Below are 19,847 nucleotides of genomic sequence, written 5' to 3'. Positions count from 1 at the left end.
ATTGAAAAAACAAAAACACAAAGAAATATTCACACTGAAATTATAGTCTTCTCCAAGTACAAAAAAGACAAGATATTATTTCCTAAATGTCACAATTTAGAAACCTATTCATCTGTGACATTTATATTACAGTAACACAAGCATCTGTATTCTTCTCGAGTTCCCAACGAACTCCACTGTGTAAAAAAAAAATAGATGAAAAGAAGAAAGATCAGCTCAGTTACATATTACCTCTTACACATAACCAGAGCTGCTCACTCTGAACAAGTTCCAGAAGTTGCACCAGTGTAAACTATGTAAGAGGGAATGCAGCATTTGAAAGCTATCTGCTAAGAAGGCCCCCTCATGCAGAATTTATACACCCCAGAAAGACAAAGATTTCAACAATTTGTTGGCTGTGTTAAAACCTGCCTGAAGTTTCCATATTGAAAATTGTCACAAGAGTCCAACAATTCCAGTGGGACTCAATCTTATTTTTCTCTGGGCACTTTGCTCTTCATCATTTGGTAATATTAATATAAGGTCTGATCCTGCTGAGCTCTGAGCATCCGTGGTGCTCCCTAGGGAAACCCGTGGAGGCTGCCAGCTGAAGTGCTGAGCATAAGAGCACTCCAGCCCTATAGCCTCAAGCTGCACCAAGTGCTGAGCTGCCTCAGAGTGTGCTGCCCCTAACACAAATTTAGGAACACTTTTTAATCAGTTTGTTTTCTTTCCCTTTTTTCTTCTTTGTGGCAAAGAGCAAGAAGTGCTCTTCTGATAAAGAAGTTGTGACTGACTTTCCACAGTCATTTCCATCCTTTTATATCAAAAATAACTCCTCCCAAAAGTTCAAAATAAAGGCACCATCCTTCACACCACCACTCTGGGCAGCAACCCCCAGAGCCCAGGGAACAGGGAATCCTGTGTTTCCAGTGCTTCTGCTGGCAGCAGAGGAACAGTCTCTGATCTGCTCCAAGTCTCCACCACCAACCTGAATGAGCCCCACACTGCTTGCAGGATTCACAGAATCACAGAATTCAGTGCCACTCCTGCACCACCAGTCCTATCGGGCTGCCAGGATGGGATGGAAGCGGAGGGGGTGAAGGCAAGATCTCCAGACCCCTGCATATTCTCCCTCATTTGTGTGCTGCAGAAGGGTGTAGCTCACTTGAATTAAGGTCTTCTTCAGAAAAAGGAAATCAAAACTGCAGGAACTCAGCACCCAAGCAACAAATGAACAGTACTCAATAGAAGAACCAAGAAAGCTAAAAAGAGGTGCAGCTACATTAAAATTTGTTTCCAGAAGTAATGATTACCTTTGCTTCTGAGCAATTTACCCATACACACGGAAGAGGAAGATTTCTCCTTCATGTCTACTGTGAACTAGCGATTTAACACATTGTAACCAGTTTTAGTGGGCTTTGTTTGCTGCCAGCCTTGGCAGAGGTCTGCCTGGCCTCATCGCTGTCCCCACGCTCCAGCTGGCTCTTCCTACAGCAGAGAGGGAAGCCTGCTCTGCTGCTGCCCCTTCTGTGCCTGCTCCACTGAATTTAAATGTCATCAGTGTGACACTGTTTGGGGAAGAACACAAACAAACCTGGAATCCCTTACCTCTGCCCACAGAGGAAAAAAGCCAACCAAAAACCAAAAATTGATTCACAAAAGCAGCACCCACAGTCTGGGACATAGCAGTGTCTGGAGCTTCTTCATGGCTTGCCAGTTGGGGTTTCTCATGCCACCAAGGGCTCCTGGATGCTAAAAACAGCAGGAGAAGTAGGCAAGTTATTCCACACCTCTCTGGGAAGTGGAGCTTCCCCCTGGTGGAGGGTGGAGACCAATCCGTCATGACACCTGCACCAGCATCATCTGGAGGAAAAACTAAAAAAAAATTAGCAGAGGACTGTCAGCTCTCATGCACATCTGACTGTAGTAACAGGACTCTGGTGCTTCAAGCCCAACCAGTTCACTGTGGAGAGAGCCCTGACAAAGGCTCCGAGTGGTGGGATGGGGCAGGAGGCTTTGCACACTCTCAGCAGTCCCAGGGCAGGTCAGATGTTGCTGTCCTGCCTTTACCCTGACACCTTGGAGATGGGGAGGTGCATCTGCACGTCTGGAAACAAACGCCAATCCAGAGAGCTTGCTGCATGGCAGGATGTGGTATTTAAAAGGGAACTTTAGGAGCAAGGCACAGGTCGGCTTTGACCTGAGATGTCAGCACGAGCTAAGGAGACAGAAGCCCTGGCCGGGATACAGGCTCGCACCCGCTCATCCTTCAAGCCTTTGGCAAAGGACCCTATCTCATCCTATCCCCTGCTCCCACTCTAGTCTGACTTATCCCTCCCTTTTTTACTGCCTCGGTGCCGCACGAAAACCAGCTGCAACTCAAACAGGCCCCTGCTAGACCATAAAGGCAGAAGTGGGAACAGGCTGGGACTGCTTAAAATGAGTGGCATGCTGCCCAGGGCCGGGAGCCTGTCCCCCAGCAGCCCGGCGCCCCGGCCTTCAGCGGAGGGGCTGAAAAGCCGCATTGAGGACAGCGGGGACGTCAGGGCTGGCTGAACATCCCGTCCGGGAACAGTGGGCTCCTTGTTCGCTCTCCGGGCCGGTGGGGAAGCCTCAGCAGAAAGCCTGCTATTCAAATGGAAATCAGGGCCTTGCACCCAGCCGGGAGGAGGAGGAGGAGGATTGCTGGCTCCTCACAAACAACAAGAAGATCGCTGGGAGACTTTGTTTCGAGAAAAGGATACGGGGGCACGGGGATGGAGGAGGGGTGAGACGCTCTCCGGCACATACATGGCACAAGAGGATGCTGGAAGGGGGAGAACAAAACCCTTTGCCTGTGAAGGCACGGGAGCCCCCGGTGTAACTTGCCCCGTGGGAAGCAAATGCAGGAAGGCCGGGCATCTAACACACCCATGATCCCAAAAGCACGTCCCAAACGCAAATGAGCCACGTTACACACTGAGGAACAGCAGCTCTAAGGAATAAGGCCTTGTGCCCATGGTCCTGTAGCAGGTCTGGTGCAGAGATGTGCTGATAACTCAATGCAAAAATGGTTATCAAGTTCCAAAAAATGTCTTTCTTCTCTTTAAGCATTAGAACTTGTGGATCCATCCCTTCCTTTTCAATTTTTTTTCCCCTGGTGGAGGAGTGGAGCAAGGTGAGAGGAGGGGGGTAGTATCATCAGGAACTTGTGTTGGATCATTACATTATAGCACAACTTTCCAGTCTGCAAGGAAATGCAGCAGCTCTTCACACAAGCCATCTGAGTGAGCAATTCAGCAATGGATTAAATCAAAGCAAACCCTCAATAAATTAAACCAGAATTAAATTAATTAAGAGGAGACATTATGACTTCAATCACAGGAAATTCTACGAGCCAACCTGTGGCTTTATTTTCACAGCTGTGCTTGTGCTACTCTGCGGTGCTATCAGTCAAAATTCATTCTAGGTAGAATCACAGAATGGTTTGTTTTGGAATGCATATTAAACACCATCTAGTTCCAGTCCCCCTGCCAAGGGCAGGGACACATTCCACTAGACGAGGTTGCTCAAAGCCCCATCCAGCCTGGCCTCAAATATTTCCAGGGATGGGGCATCCACAGCTCTGGGTAACCTCTGTCAGTGCCTCACACCCTCACAGTAGAGAATTGCTTCCTAATATCTAATCTCAACCTACTGTCTTTCAGTTTGAAGGCATCCAAATGCCTTCAATCGAATTATAGGCATTATCCTATCACAATATACCTTCGTAAAAATCCTTCCCTGGTTCTCTTGTAGCCCCCTCCAGGTACCAGAAGGTGCTCTAAAGTCCCCCTAGAGCCTTTTCTTCTCCAGGGTGAACAACTCCAACAAGAGCCTGGGAGTTATTAACTGTCCTACAGAGCCCAGCAAATGGAGATCATCTTCTCTCTCCTCATCCCAGTCTCAATCAGGCTTGACCAGGAAGGGAAATATCTTCTCTTCCAGTCTTGATGGCATCCCTTTCCTATGCATGGTTTGTTTAGCCAGGGCACTGGAAAAAGACAAACTAAAAATAACCTTTAGTTGGCATATTCCTATCTTAGTCATGAGCAAAAACAAAAAGTTGGGGTTCGGTATTGTTTTTTTTCTTCGGTGTTGTAGTTTCAGAGTAATTCACTGGGACATACTCCAAAGTTTAGTTATCACAGGACAAGATCACAGGCCACAAGAAAAAAGAAATAATACACTGAACTCTGGTTTTTAATTGGGCTCGCCAGGAGCTGCCTATGTCATCCAAGGGGCAGATATTCAAAATGGAAGTGTAAAAAGAAAGGATTAAAGAAACAAATAAAACACGTATGTCCTGCCCACCTTATCCATTCACTTTAGTCAGTAATTGCTCACTGTGTTTCTCATTCACTCTGTTTCTTAGGTATCTAATGGACAACAGGAACATACTTGGAAATAGAACTTTGGACAAACACAGGGAAGCCTCATTTTCCCAGAAATCTGCCATTCTCTAACTCTACCAGTAGGTAAGAAAGTCTTTATCCAAGCCATTAAAATAAAGTACAAAGTGCCATGGACAGAACAAAAGATTCACTGAGGTGGGAGGAAAGTTGCTTTGGTTAAAAAGCTAAGCTTCCACACTGGGAGAGAGTTAATGTGTTCTGCAGAGAAATGAACACTGTCTCTCCAGCTGTGTATTCCCCCAGGAATTAAGAGCCATATATTCAACAGCTACTTACATGCAAGTAAAGCACCTGGAGATCAGAGGACAGAAAAGGAGAGAAGGATCTCTTGCTGCCATTGATTCTTGTAGGAGAACACAGTTCAGTTATCTCCAGGCAATGCCTGCCCATTCTAGCCCTTTTACTATCTGTGATTGCTTCACAACACACCATTTAAAAATTATTAACTCCCAATTCATGATCCATTTGAAAATAATTTACTCTTGATTCACAATCACTTGGTGAATGATTTAAAGGAAAAAAATCCCTTCCCATTTGAGAGAGTTAGTCTGCCTGCACCAGCTCTCAAAGTGGTCAGTAACCTTGACCACAGGGTGCTGAGTCCTGTCACAATCTGACAGCAAGTAACCAGGAAAGCTAAATAGAAAATTTTCCTCCTTGCTCCCAGGAATACCATGCAGCAAAGAGACATCTCCCAAACACTTATGCAACTGAACCTGCCTGTAGGAAGACTTAGGAGCAAGCAGACAAGGACAGCCAGACACCACAGCTTCCTTGCACAGTAAAGAGTATTTACAGATCCCACTGAGCAGCAAGATCCAGTTCACTGGAGCTGACAAAGCATGGTGATCTCAGCATATGTTTCACAGGCCTTAGTGCCTTTTCTCCACACTGGAGAAGCACGAGTGGGAAGGGAGGGATAATGCCTTGCCATCACACTGCTATTAGTACTGTGTTTGATTAGCCTCACCTCTCACCGCCAATCAACCTGCTGCAGCCCCAGGTAGTGTGAGAAACAGGAGGAAGGTGCTTTGGGAATTTCACTTTCCCTCATGCTGTACAGGTGGCTCTCTGCCCAATCCCTGAAATACACCATCTATCTTGTCTGTGAATTATGGATTCTGAGCAAAAGTCTGCTGAGTTACTGTAGGGCCCAAGTTCAGTTAGTGTGAGTCATTTCAGTGCAAAAGGCTGGGTTAAACAGCTGCTACAAAATACACATCACATCCAGGCAAGACACCATTTTGCCCTCAACTTCCACTCTTTTGAACAAAAACAAAAGCAGGGAAAAGCACTATTGCCCCAAAAGCATCTTTTGACCCCTGCCAAGGTAATCAGTGTCTCACACAGAAGGGACAGGAGACATTTCAGAAATGTAATATACCTGGAGGGAAAGGATGAAAGTGGCAATCTAGTTCATAGAAATTTAAACTATCCCAATTTTAAAAATGTGTTTCTGCTTCTTGTTCCTAATGTAGCAATGATTAATCATTATTACCTTCTTATTATGTTAATTCACCTCCTGTTTAACCTCTGTGGGGCAAGCACCAGGCTTCATCAAGGTAGTTTATAAACAAACTGTCTAATCATTCAAGTATCAACACAGCTCAGGTATTCAGCCCAGATGCTGCCAGGAAAGCAACAGCAACAGATGCCATATCCACTGGCACTGCTAAAATATAGCTGATTAAGTACTAAAACAAACAAATTAATTAATCACGTACTTTTGTTTCTTCCTGTTTCTGTCGACCTTCAAGACAGACAGAAACTGAGCCTATATTTAATCCTCTGGTTTACTGGCTTTACAATAAATGTGTGACTGTAGGTTATATTTGTGGTATACCTTCAATTCCCAGCTAAGAATTGCTGAGCCCCTGGGGAAATTTTCAGGGTGCTCAGTTCTTCTAGTTTTTAATTTCCTCTGGGATGTGACACAGCCAGGCCCAGACTCATCCTGCCACTCTCTCTTCTGAGCCTCATCAGGCCAAAGGATCCATCATAAAGACTCCCAATTTCAATCCTTCTGGGTGACTGTTGTCTGTCTCCCCCAGTAGAAGCTGGGAGAGCTGGTGCAGCCTGAAGCAGAAAAGGCTTGGGGGGCAACCCATTAATGTGACTCACTCCCAGTGAGTCCTTCTCCATTCAGTCCCATATGGATCCACTTCCTCCCTTCTTCCCCCCATCCTTCAATGCATTCCCATTCCCACCATGCTCCTTAGTCTGCAGGCTTCCCTGCCCTGGTCACCTTCCTGATCAGCTCCCTCTCTCCTTGAACATGAGGAAGGTGGCTTTCTTCTCCACCCCCTCCAATTATGACAAAGAAAGTCTCCCAAGCAGGCAAGGGACACATGGACCCACTCCCTGCTCCCACTGACAGCTTATGGCAGCTGCAGGGGAGCTCTGGGTTTGTCCCAGCCACACAAAGAAGCTGCAAGGGGGAAAAACTCTGAGGCTTTTTCCTCAATGAATTTTGTGTTGTCTCTGCTGAGCACATGGATAATCACATTTGATTTTTCAAAGTCTCTTTATCTAGCCTAATTCAAGTAGATTGCCTCAAAGGTGACAAAAAGCACGCAGATCACCCTTCTGCTGCATTTCCAGGCCTTGCTGCACAACATGGTGGAAAGGCAGCATTCAAAAGAAAGCATTTCCCTTTTCCTAAATGCAGGAGCCCTTTCCCACCCCCCCAACTTATTCTGAAAAATAGGAGAAAGGAGGGTGAAATTTTCCATGCAAAGTCAGGGATAGGAAAGTTCCAGACAATCTCTTTCAATCCTAGCAAGATAGTAAAGTGACTCAAAGCAAAGACAGGACAACAATCACAAAAATCACAGCTAATCAGGGGGCAACAACTGTAACCAGGGGGACTTTTAACAACATTTATCAAGAGTGAAACTGAGGCAAGAAAAGGTGAAAAGCATAACTAAAAATAACCAGGCAACCTTAAACACAAGCCTCTGATTGCGGTACCATTATTTTCTTAAATCCTAAAAATGCTGTCTGCGTCCCTAGAGACAATCCAAGCTGGCTGTGGATTAGCCATGCCCTGGGTGCAGAAGTGCAGTGGTGGCTCTGTCAGGGTGAGCACAGCCCAAAGAGCCCTGGCTCCAGCAGCACGAACAGGGCACAGCCACTGCGAGGGACAGACCCAGCATGCAGCAGCTGGAAGCCTGAGCGAGGCAGCTCTGCCAAGCTGGCAGTGTGCAGAGCCAGCACGGGTGTGCCCGCACCCCTGAGCTGCTGTGGCCAGGAGTACTCAAGTGCACAGCACGGAGATGCTCGAGTGACCCTGCGCTGTGCCAGCCAGGTTTGATACAGCCACTCGTGAATCAGAGTGAAGAAACCGTGCCAAAGCTCCTCTCCTGCAAAGCCAATTAGGTGCCTCTGACTGTGATCCCTTATATGCAGTATCTGTGAGAGCTTATCCTGAGTCCTAAGCAAATGCGTGGAAGCTAGCACAGGTCTGCCACTGCATCCAAGCTGCAAAGCCCTTTCCTGACTCAGGCTCTAGGGGACACAGTGCAAATATTGAGCACAGCCACCCAGGCTCTAGGGGACACGGTGCAAACATTGAGCACAGCCCCAGCTGGGCTGATTATCGGTGGAATGACCCCCACCATGTAAAAAACAAACTGTTTCCAGGGGAAGCTTCCAGATGTATTTATTTGCTTTTGCCTCACTACCCAGTATCTACAGCATCTGTTCGCTTCACAGTCCAGACAAGCCACTCTGTATGACCTCAATGAAACCAGAGAATCACCCTATCCTGAGAAGACATAGAATAACAATCCTCTGCACTGCAACCTCAGGAAATCACCAGCTTCATCCCTCGGCCACAAGAAGGATCTCCTGCAGTTCTGTCACCCTGCCAGCTGCTGGATGAACTTATTCTTAGAGGCCTTCTTCAACAGTGCAAACTCCATGCCTTCCCCAGCCAGCCTCCTCCAAAAGCTCTTGACCTCTCCTGCATATGGGAGACCTCCAAGGAAGATGCAGATCCTACAGAACCCAAAAGTACATATGGCACTCTGGCACCTGTGGTTAAGGTTGCAGCTATTTGAGTTTCTGCAGGAGAGCATGAGCACACAAGCAAAATGAGCCCTGGGAGCTTTAATAAACTAAATGCTAGCCTTACATGGAGAGCAGCCCATAAGATAAAGAACCTCTTCACAGTCTCTGAAGTCTTACACAGGGTCTATTTGTATATCTGCACTGATGGTAGCACAGATACATCCACAGAGCACAACACACCCTTGTACATAATGACAAGGGGAAAACATTATAGTTCTGCTTGGCTGGGCCCCAAGTCAGGGCAGTTTTGCTCCTAACCTTTATCCTCATTATATATCTTAGTTTGTGGTTACAGTGATAACAGTGATACAGCACCAACATAATGTTTTTTCCTGACAGCATTCTGAAACATCCAGAAACAAGCCCTTGTCATTCAGTCCCTTCCTAGAGGTGGGGAAAGCAAGACCCAGATGTGTGCACTCTTCACTGTGCCAGTGTAGAACAGGGCAGGGATCAGACACAGCCCCACACTCCTCTGCTATGTTGTGCAGGCAGCACCTCCTCCTGCTACCTGCTCTCCAAGACTGGTCAAGACTGATAACAGGTATAAAATGCAGCCCCCGGGGCTAGAAGGAGCAAAGGTAATCTTAAAGTAATGAATGCAAAACACAGCATTGGTGAGGTGGTATACTTCCCCACTGGGGAAAAAAAAAAAAAAAAAAAAAAAATAAATCAGAATTTTCCTATTCAAGTCCTCAGTATAGCAAAAGAAGTCCAAAAAATCACACACAAAGCACAACCCTGCTGCTGCTTTGCTGATGTCAACTACTGCAGAACAAAAAGGATGAGGCTGTTCAGGCACAACCAGCCTGCTGCCAGAAGACATCCCTCCAATCTCTCTGTATGCTGCAAAAAAACACGAGTTGGGACATGATAAAAAGCAGACCCTGCACCTTTCTACCCTATATCTATCAGTGTGCTTGTGCAATGATAACCAAAATAGCTGTGAACTCCTCCAGTGACTCGAAGTACTGCTACCCCATCTACTCACCAAACCGTCTGCAGGAGGAGGCAAGGACGTGTAGTTCTTAACCATATTCTTTGGTGTTTATTTACTCTGTATATTTGCATAAGTACTGACAGAATTTGAAATAAAAGCCTCTTCATGCACACATTCATATTCCCCAGGCCATAGAGCGGATGGCTTCAGCCCCTATCATTTCCCCACACTTCCAATGGAAAAAATGTGTGTGGGCAGGGTGGGGGGATAGTCATGAGCAGAAGCCGCGATCTGACTCTGTCAGCAGATGACTTCTATTTGCACTCGTTAGCACTGCCCTAGCGTGAGCTAACACCACCCCCTCGGGTAATTTAAATTTATAAAAAAATAGAAAAGAAGGGGGAAAAAAAAGCCTGTATTTCTATATTTAGGAGGTTAGGATAATCGGGGTGGAAGAGCCCATCTGTTTGGCGTTCACTCCAGCTGCTATGGATGCGGAAATTTGTCTATTTTCTTTCCTTTTGCCTTTTTCGACTTGTCCTGGCTGACTGTGAGAGAGACACAGAGAGCATGATGTATGGCCATAGCCATTTAGGTCTGCAGCTGTGTACCATCCCATTGGAGTCACAGCAGAACCACTTGGCATAACCAAGGTCTTTCCCACAGGAGTGTAAAATAGTAAATAATAATGATCATTATTGTTGTTGATATTGTTATTATTGTTGTTGTTGTTGCTATATCATATTTTATTGATACTATTAATAAATCTATGTTTAGAACACTGAAGACAGAACAAGACAGAAAGGCACACGACAAGACACATCTTAGACCTCTGTAAAAGTTAGGTTTAAGAAGACAGCCTCCCATCTGCCACATATTTCTTTTGGGTGGGATGCCAACTCGTTGTCATTGGCACTAGCCACTGGATGGAGACATAGCCACATTTCTTCTCAAACCAACCCAGCTGCCATTTTTGTCCCAAGGCTCTATGAAAGTGAGCTAAATTCAGAAGTGGCCTTTGATCTCCCACCTTCCTGAACTGACCAGGCTCTGGTCCCAGAATAATGAGGATGCAATTACTTCAAGAAGTCTCTTGATGCTGTTCTTGTCATAGACACGAGTGCCACAGCCTTCATGGGGTATAGCATCACTGCCCTTGTAAACCTAATGCAGTGCTACTTCTTTTATTGCTAGAGGCATCCCTGCAGTGTGTTCAGACACATGGCAAACTTTTGGGGCCATTGGCTGTTTACCTGATTTGGTCCCGGTTATCACTTTTTAATTTCAATGTTTCAATGTTTTAATGCTCATCACTGAGGTCATAAAAGGTGCCAGGGATGAGAAATAAGCCTGGATATATTTCATGTGGTTAGTGTTCTGAAACACTTAGAAAGAGAAGACTGTCAGTGCAATATTAAGAATTTTACTGCCAGCTTTTCCTACAGGATCCTCTCCAGCCCTGAGGCTGGAATCACAGTACAGTACATGGAGGAGGAGAGGTGGGTGAGGAGCATGGATCAATAAATAGGAATGCATGGTCCAGGCACTGCCCAGTCCTCCCTGCAGCACACACTCCTAGTCCAGATCCAGGCCTCCTTTCTCCTGCCTGACAAACGTTCCCTCACCTTCCCTACCACATGAAGCGGGAACTCTCCCATTCATTTCCATGTGTACAAGACTGGGATCTAGACCATCACATAAAGGGCGATAAATGTGTACAGAGCTCCAGAAACCTTCTCTTTGGAAGCAGCCCTCCTCTCATGGGTCCAAATCCCTTGCGTACAAACACAGATGGACATTGATGACCACATTTGGCAGGCCTGTCGTTGTGATATGTCTGGTCTGGGGTTTTGGTGCACAGCATCGCTTGGATGCATTTCTGATCATTGGCATGAGGAACAACACTTCACTCCTTTGATTCTCTGCTCCAAGGAGGTCATTTCACCTCTTGCAAGTCAACAGGGACAATCATTCTTCCTCACCCAAAACTGACTGCCTTTTTTCTGCAGTTGCATCCCACACATCGTCCATGACGTAGAGATGGCTTTTCCTAGATTCCCAGACCACCCTCTCCTGAACTATCTGTGGTCTTCTGTTAGCTACTTCAGCTCAATGGGTCCACAGGCCCTGTGGCCCAGAAGCATTTGTTTCCTTGGGACACAAGGAAGAGCAAAGGCCTTAAACACACTCATTTTCTTTTCATAAGGTTCACGACATTAGATGGACAGGCACAGGTGAGGTACTCAGTGCCATGCTCCACCCTCTACTTCATGTAAGAGACCCCACACAGGTCAGCCTGAAGGCAAGAATGAGAAGAATATGAGGTCTCACTGGTTCACAGACCTGAAAAAACAACTATTTAACTCTGCCTTCAGGTAGGCCAATTTGCAAAGTATCACCTGTATTACAGAGCTGAAGGGTGTCTCATGCAGCTTCAGAAAATGCTTTCCACAATGTGCACAAAAGTTGCACACAAAAATGTACACCTTCAGCAGCTGACATTGTTGCAACTGTTCTTTAAGGCGCTAAAATAACTCACACCTATTCCTTGCAGACACAGAGAAAATTCTTCTTTCTGTGATGCATTATTTTCATTACTTTTGTCAAGCATTATTTAATATTTCCAAATTAACTTTTCTTTACAGGGATGATAAGCCAATAAAAGTACATGGAAAATATTCTGAAATCTGAGAAATCCTAAAAGATGAAGTTATAAATAAAACCTGAAACTAATAGCTGAGGTTTTGTTTATTTGTTTTTCAATTCTTTATGTTATTTCCTTCAATATTAAAGGGGGGGAAAAGCACAGAGTTACATGTATGAGAAACTTCAAATAAACTGCCTTGTATTTGATGAAATCAGAAATACTGCAACTTAATTCAACATTTATATCATCACTCCCCCACACTCCCCATCTGAAAGACGCAGTGTAACTGCAAATGAGAAAACACAATTCTCTTGTATGTTCACTTTCATGAAAGATAAATTTGCTTTGTTCTCTATTTTGGTCCCTAATTCAGAAAATCACTTAAACATATGCTGAAGTTCATAATTTGCCACTCCACCACTTATGCATCTACTAAGGAATATGCCTGAAGTCAGGCATATGCACAGCACACTGCTGACTGTGGACCTCAGAGCGTTCTGTTCATTTCTGAAGCTGTTCTAATTTAGTGACGTAAATGTACAGGGAAGTAACACATTTTGAGCAATTTTAGCACTCACTGGCAAAAGTGAGTTTTGAACTTGCCTATCCACACAAACAGTCTGAATAATTATTAAAAAGTAACAGCTAATTCTTGATACCTTTCAGAAACTGTTTAATTCTAGCAATTACTTTGAGCTGTGCGGATAGTGAAATAGTATGGAATGAAATTCTTCTCTGTATCAATGCTGACCAACCAAACCTGCAGCTGAAATGCTGCTCCCCCTCCTAGGAAACAGTTTAAAAAAACCAAAACAACAAATCATCTTATGAGCATGTGGGATGTCAAATATTATTTGTAGAAGCTGTTCAGTAAGTAACTTCAAATAAGTAAAATGCAAAGAAACCGCAGGATGTTCACAAACAATTTTCAAATAGAAATGGAAGAGGAATTCATTAAATAAATTATTTGTTATAAATTATTCACCTACCTCTAATCTTACTACCACTTAGACTATAAAATTCATGCCATAAAAGATACAGGATTCGTGCCATAAATGATACAGGATACATAACAAGGCATCATTAACTTATGCATTTCCCAGTGCTGCTTTATTTTGACTGTACAGTTATATGTGCATTATTATATATTATATATATGCACATGCATTAAGACAGCCTTTTGGCTTTAATGGACTTTGAGTGTAGTACATTTCTGTTTTTAAAGCTAAGCTAAGGAGACCTGGTCTGATTTTAGCCTGTAAGTTGATTTTGAGCTCCAAGGCTGAATAACTCTTCAAATCTGAGAGAATAATCCAAGCTGTACTCTGAGCAAAGCCAAAATGAATTAAAACCTTACACAGTTTGCTAATTTAATGAGATTTCCACAACTTGGGCCCATTTCACATAAATTCACAATGAGAGTTGGACGTCCCTTTGTGTCCATCAGCCACACAGTGAACCTTTCCATAATGGTGAAAGGGGTGAGGAGAAGCTGGAAGATCACTGGCAGGAGACAATAGTGGCCTTCTGAGACCCACTGGCTCTGCACTGGATCACAGGGTCAGCAGCATCCCCACCTTAATCGCTTTTTCCCTCCTGCAGCTGCAAGAGAAGCTGCCAGCTGTGCCCTGGCTATATGGCCAGAGGAACAAATTCCGAAAAGAAACCTAAAATACACTATGAAATTAATTTTAGCCATGAAAACAAAATCTCAGAAAGGGCTCTCACTCATAACCAAGGATGAAGGCAGCTTTTTATTCTTGTTTGTGTCCTGATTTGTTCTAAGTGACAGCTATATTCCACTACTTGTTTGGTCTCCAGCAGTTGTTTTATTATTTTATATCATAACTGTTTACTTTTAATTATAAGTATGATGATTGTCACTGAATTTCTCCATCTGTGGAAAACTGATACAAGTTGTCATTCTTTGGTTATGGAGAAAGAGAATAAAAAAGGATTCTCGCAGTTGTCAGAAGAATCTCTCAGCTATCTCCAAAGCAAATTCTATTGCAGCGAGTTGCAATTAAATGCTACTCTTCACCATCCATGCACATTTTTACCCTTTGGAAAGGAAAGAAGAGTTGGTTTGGCAGAGTTTCATCATCCTGGACTGACTCATAGCAGACTCAGTCCTTGGCCCAGTGATGTCGGGTGCATTTGTCAAGCCTAGCACAGCACAGAGGCCCTACACCAGTGTTATTACACACTGGTACTTCCACAGAACTTCTGAGTGCATGAAAAGACCACCAGAGGAATCAAGAGCATGGGGTCTACTCACATCAGAGACCTCTTGAAGAGGTCATCCAGTCTGTGGAGGCTCCTCCAGTCCCAGGTCCTGACACACAGACCTCAAAGCTAAATAAGCTTTACAGCAGCAGTTTCTACATCAAAGGGAGAATAGCTGTGGCTCTGCTGACAGGACTGCTTCCACTCTTGCTTATTGCCAACATAAATTCACATCAGCTAGGATGTTTAAAAAGAACCTGAGGGAATTGTGTGCTTAATTCCCATAGGTATCTTCTAAAATCCCAATTGTAAGAGAAAATGCTTTATTTTTTTTCTATTTTCAGGATGAAGCGACACCACAAGTGTAGAGTGGATAAGGAAGAAGGGCTTCATTAGACCAGATGGAGACTAGGGTTCCCTTAAGCAATGAAGAAAATACTTCACAGTGCCTGAGGACCAGACTCACTCTTCTCTATAGGAGCACCCTGGCTAGCGCATCTTCATCACACAGGGCAACACTCACACAGAAACACAACTCAAAGGCAGGCCAGTCATGTAGCAGACCATCCTGGGCCTCCCAAACCAGCCCTGACTGATGTTGCAGCAGAACCCAGTCAGGAAGGATTTCCTCCAAAGCATCCTCAAGGCACAGATTGTTTAAGATTGCCACCAGTGTCACAGACTGCACCCAGCATGTGACCAGGCAGCTAACTGGAGGTGAGTAGGACAGATACCTTGTACACACAGTCCCCTCACCAGTGACCCCAGGGCCACCCCTCTGGGGAGAGTCCCATGCAAAATATTCATCATAAAGATGGTTAAGACAAGGATGAGGGAAGAAGAGCCACATTTGATTGAGTCACTGCAGATTTTCTCTAAAGACTCAGAATCTATAACCACCCATGAGCCACAGGCACGAAGACTCAGGATGAAAAGTATTCAGCAGGCCACTGATTAAATGAGTGGACAGGCAGCATTGTCCAGTGGGGAAGGCATGGGCTGGCAGTCAGGAGATGCAGGCTCCAACCCCAGGCTGGCCATGGGAATCCTGCATGACCATGGCAAAGGCACTTCCCATCTCTGGGCCTCAGTTTTCTCCATCAGCTGCATGGTGATCTACATAACATGGATGTTACCTGAGTCAGTGAAGAGAAAGATTATACAAGGATTAGCATTAAAAAAGTGTGTGGGCAGAACACGGCATGGATATGAAGGGTTCTGAAAAATACATGGGCCTCTGTCTTCATGCTCATCTCTTTCTACAAAGTGGTTACTAAAAGCAAAAATAGTACGCTCTCCCTACAAAGGCAGCACACAGTAGACACAGATATTTAGATCACTGTGAAACAAATACTGACTTCTGTCCAGGGTAGGAAAAAGGTACCCTGTGCTACAGAGAGGGAGAGAAGTCACCCTGAAGCAAGGAAAAGGGAAGAATCCAGACCTCTGGGACATATTCAGCTGTGGTATAAACACTGATGTTAGCCATATGCAAGAAGGTCAGAGATAAATGACAAAGCTCTCATGAGCCTGACCTGGAGGTCCATCAGGTGCTAGATGTATACACGACAAGCACTCATCTTCCTGCATGTCAAACGAGCAATTTCAAACCCCTAAATAAATGGTAGGACACTGCAGCAGAAACAACCCTCAGGAAGGACAGGACAGAACACCTTTTCAGTAATTTTATTTTTCAGCTTTTTCAGCTTGCATAGCTATCCCCCTTGCCCAGCTGAGGATGTCACATGCTGCTTTTCCTCTCCCAGGAGACATCAATCTGTCACTAGGGCCACTCTCTCGACACTACCCCCCAACATGTGTTTTCTACCCCTTCTGCTTGCTCGGAGCACAGAAATGACAGCACAGGAACCCAGTGGCAGCAGGTGGGAATGGAGCCCGCATCCCCTAATCCCAGTGCTCACAGCCAAAAAAAAAACCAAAAAATACAACCTAAAAGGAAAAAGCAAAAAATATAGAGCTCCCCCGATCCCCTGCTTCTTCCCTTACATGCATAGCATCACTGCTGCTGAAATGCAGCCTCAGAGAAAGGAAAGCAAGAGGCCCAAAAGGCAGCTAGGAAACCCACCGTCCATTGGCTTCCCTCCACACGAGGCGATCGGACTCCTTCTGCTGCAGTGACTTGGCAAGCACACCTCGCTCTGACTCAGCACCTCGCCGGCACCTCCTGTCAATTATTGCCACAAACTGCTGACGCCGGAAGGGCTATTTGCAATTAGGATGCAACACAAGCCGGTGGCGCTGGGATGGCTCAGCTCCCCCCCTTCACCTGCAGCGGTCCCCTCGCTCTGAGCCCTCCGGCTCAGGGCTGGAGCTCCCAGCGAGGGTGAAGCTGTGGGGGACGGGGCACGTAGTGCAGGAGGGCTGGAGGATGGGGACCAAGGGGGTGGGAGAAGCCTGCCTGCGCTGTACCTATTCTGTGCATAAACAGACAACTGCTGTCAATGTGGCAGCTGAAATGCAGTCTTGCAAAAGGAAAAAAAAAAAAAAAAAAAAAAAAAAGGAAAAAAAAGGAAAAACAGCGACGGGGAATAAGGGCGAGAGCAGCGAGAACAGATGAAACTATGCAAAAAAGCTACTGTATAGCTAGCACAGAGCATTCCCCAAAGAACAAGCAAAGCACAGCCTTGCTGCAACTCCGTGCAGCTGAGAAACACAAGCCTGCTCTCCGTGTCCGATGCATTTCCAGCACAGGAGAGAGAGGCGCTGATTGCGGATGAGTCCCGTAATAAGGGCCCAGGGCGCACCAGCTGTTTCAGGGGCAAAAGGAAGGGCTGCCCTTGACAAGCCAAGGACATGACGATTCTGCAGACAGACTGAGGCCATTCTGTCCCTCTGCCAAGTAGCCAAGGTCCTCCTAACCTCTCCAAGTCACTAGCTCACGCAGCCAGAAAGCCAAGCAGGTCTGCACACGAGCAGCTCCACAACCAATGGAGATGTTCAGACAACAAACCCCATCAAACAGTGGAGATCAACCACACAGTTAGTTCTGGAAGCAGCCCAAAAATCACACAAGCTCAGCAGTGCCCTGCAGAAGCCCTCCATCACCTTCTGGTTCACTAAAGCAACCCATCTTCCAGCCATGCCTGTCTCCTTCCCCAAGGCTTGTGGGGAGCTCCAGGCCCCTTTCACTGCCACAGGCAGTGAGAGGCAGCAGAGTGAGTGATGCATTCCTTGCAGGAGCTCCCAGGGACCTTTTAACCAAAAAGAAGAGCTGTATTTGCTGAGATATCACCTCTAAACCAAACATTTCAGAGTGCAGCTAATGCTGATAGACCGCAAGGGAGCACAGGTCAGAGCAGGTGGTGTGGAGCTTGAGCAAAAAACTCCAAGAAGCACTTCAGGTTTGATGCAGTGAACCAGCCCCTACAACATGATGCAATAACCTCTTTATACAGCCATACCGACCAGCACAGTGTCCAACATGCCTTGCAGTCTGTGTGCCCACAGCTGCAGAATTCATCACGGACTCATGCCCTGCCTGGATATCCAGTGTGGGTAAAAAGGCAGGGACATCAAACTGCAAGATGGGTGATACACAAATCTCACCTAGATAGCCAAGGCTGAAGTGGGAAAAAAGTGAACAAAAAAAAAAAAATCTCACTAAAGCAACCTGTGTTTCCCCATGGCCTCCTGATCAGGTAAGGAATATCTACTGCAGTGTGGAGAGAGAGCAAAGGAACAAAGTCAAAGAAAACAGAAAAAAATTCAGCAACATGTGCAGGAATAGGAATTAGCTAAAAGTCACAGCAGGTTACAATTCTGCAGTGTCTAAAAGAGCCTAGGTAGGACTTGGAACAACCTGTCTCAGCACACTTAGAAGCGACAACACCGCAATTGATACAAAGATACAAAGTAATGGGGACTGCTACGTACTTAAATTTAACATCCCTGTGAGAAAAACGGAAACAAAACTTTGCATTGTGCCTTTTGCATGTTAGAAAAAGAACAATTAAAAGCACAAACGGTCCAAACAGCCTAACTCCAAAAGCAGGGGAACTAAAGTTGTTACAGTGTACTGTGATGCATTGAAGCAATCTCAGCATCATCACTGAAAAGGTACTCCGTGCCCTAAACAAAAAAATGCTGAGAAGCAAGAGAGCACATTGTACAGCCAAACAAAAGGAAGAAGAAGTGATTAGGTCTAAACAGTTGCTTCATAAAATGGTAACTACAACTGAGAACAAAACTGAAGGCCAACTGTGAAAGCCAAAACCCAATCATTTCAGTACATTTAAGGGACGAGTCCAGAAGAGAGAGCAGCTGAAGAAAGAAATTTCTCAAGTGGCTGTAACTGCTAGCAAAGACAAGCAAGCCCTTGGTAGGTCAGGTGGTTCTTGAAGTTATCATGCTTTCCATAAGAGAGGCTAACCTGGAAGTGGCAGCAGGGCTTGGTTAAACCAGTCCAATACCCTAAGCCCCTAAAAGTACACAATAGGAGACAAACTAGCTCGATCTATGCTCAGGGGAATTTGTGGCCCTGCAATCCGCTCTGATTTTGGAAGGAAAAGGATAGGACTAAGTAATTAATTTTCTGTCACTTCAAAGTGCACCTGCTAAACTGTTCTGGGCAGGATGCCAGTTCAGTGCCAGACCTGTCCCCTGCTGGCCTGGCATGGGAACTCCCCCCCTTGCCCTGCCCCCAGTGGGGTTCAGGCCAGCTGAGGTCAGACTGAGTCCGGAGCTGCTGCCCCACTCTCAGAGGCATTGGAGCCCCTCTCCCCTTGTCCTCGCTCTGGCCCTGATTACAAGGGATTACCCCAGGTTTCTAACCAGTTCTGGGGTGGTTTAATCTATTCCTTAATATCTGGAAGAGAGACAGGAAGCTGGCAAAGTGATTTGGGCTGGCTGAGACAAAAGAAGATTGAGAGAGACTTCCAAGGGATCTGACAAAGCTCAGCAAGTGGGCAGCATAATGCAGGATGAAATTCAACATTACCAAACGGACAGTAATAAGAACTTGAGAGAATAATCTGAACTACTCATATACCATGGGGCTCTAATTCAAATGTAATCGCTTGAGAAAAATATCTTGGTATCACTGTGAACGGCTCAATGAAAACATCTGTTCAACATACAACGGTGGTCAAAGAAGCAAGCAAGCTGTCAGGGTGTCTAAAGGCAGAGGCTGAAAAGAAGGATGCTGGAAGTATTCTAATGCCACCATGAACACTGAAAGTGCACCCTCAGCTGGAATGGCTGTGGTTACTTTTGCACGGCACATTTGAAAATGCAGAAGGCAAAGAAAGGTTTTGATATTCACCAGTCAAAAAACACTTACTGGTCAAGCACTGTTAAAATTGGGACAATTTAACTTGAAGATGAGTTAAATAGAAATAAATTATCAAATGGGAATGAAGAAGTGAAACAGGTGCTTCTCTGTGGATTTTGTTTGCTTTTTGTGTGTGTTTGTTTTTCAAGAGAAAAAAAGAAAGGTTGTTCAGCATAACTGAACAGAAATGACCACACATAAAGAAAATATTGTAATTTTCCTTTTCTGTTTTTACTTTTTCTGCTCCTAAACACAGCC

The 19,847-nt window shown here is 45.3% G+C and overlaps 1 protein-coding gene across 3 annotated transcripts in view; it reads right to left on the bottom strand.

The window, feature by feature from the left end:
• IGSF11 (immunoglobulin superfamily member 11) overlaps positions 1–19,847 on the bottom strand; it is a 103,879-nt gene that overhangs the window by 77,770 nt on the left and 6,262 nt on the right. The window contains exon 1 of one of the 3 annotated variants that reach the window (XM_058852901.1): positions 4,692–4,889. The exons of the other annotated variants lie outside the window; for them this stretch is intronic. The gene's annotated coding sequence lies outside the window, so the exon portion shown is untranslated. Of the gene's footprint in view, positions 1–4,691; positions 4,890–19,847 lie in introns of those variants that run through there. 3 annotated transcript variants of the gene reach the window in all.

This window comes from Poecile atricapillus, chromosome 1 (assembly GCF_030490865.1).
Source record: "Poecile atricapillus isolate bPoeAtr1 chromosome 1, bPoeAtr1.hap1, whole genome shotgun sequence".
NCBI lineage: Eukaryota > Metazoa > Chordata > Aves > Passeriformes > Paridae > Poecile > Poecile atricapillus.
This window is presented reverse-complemented; position numbering and strand designations above follow the sequence as displayed.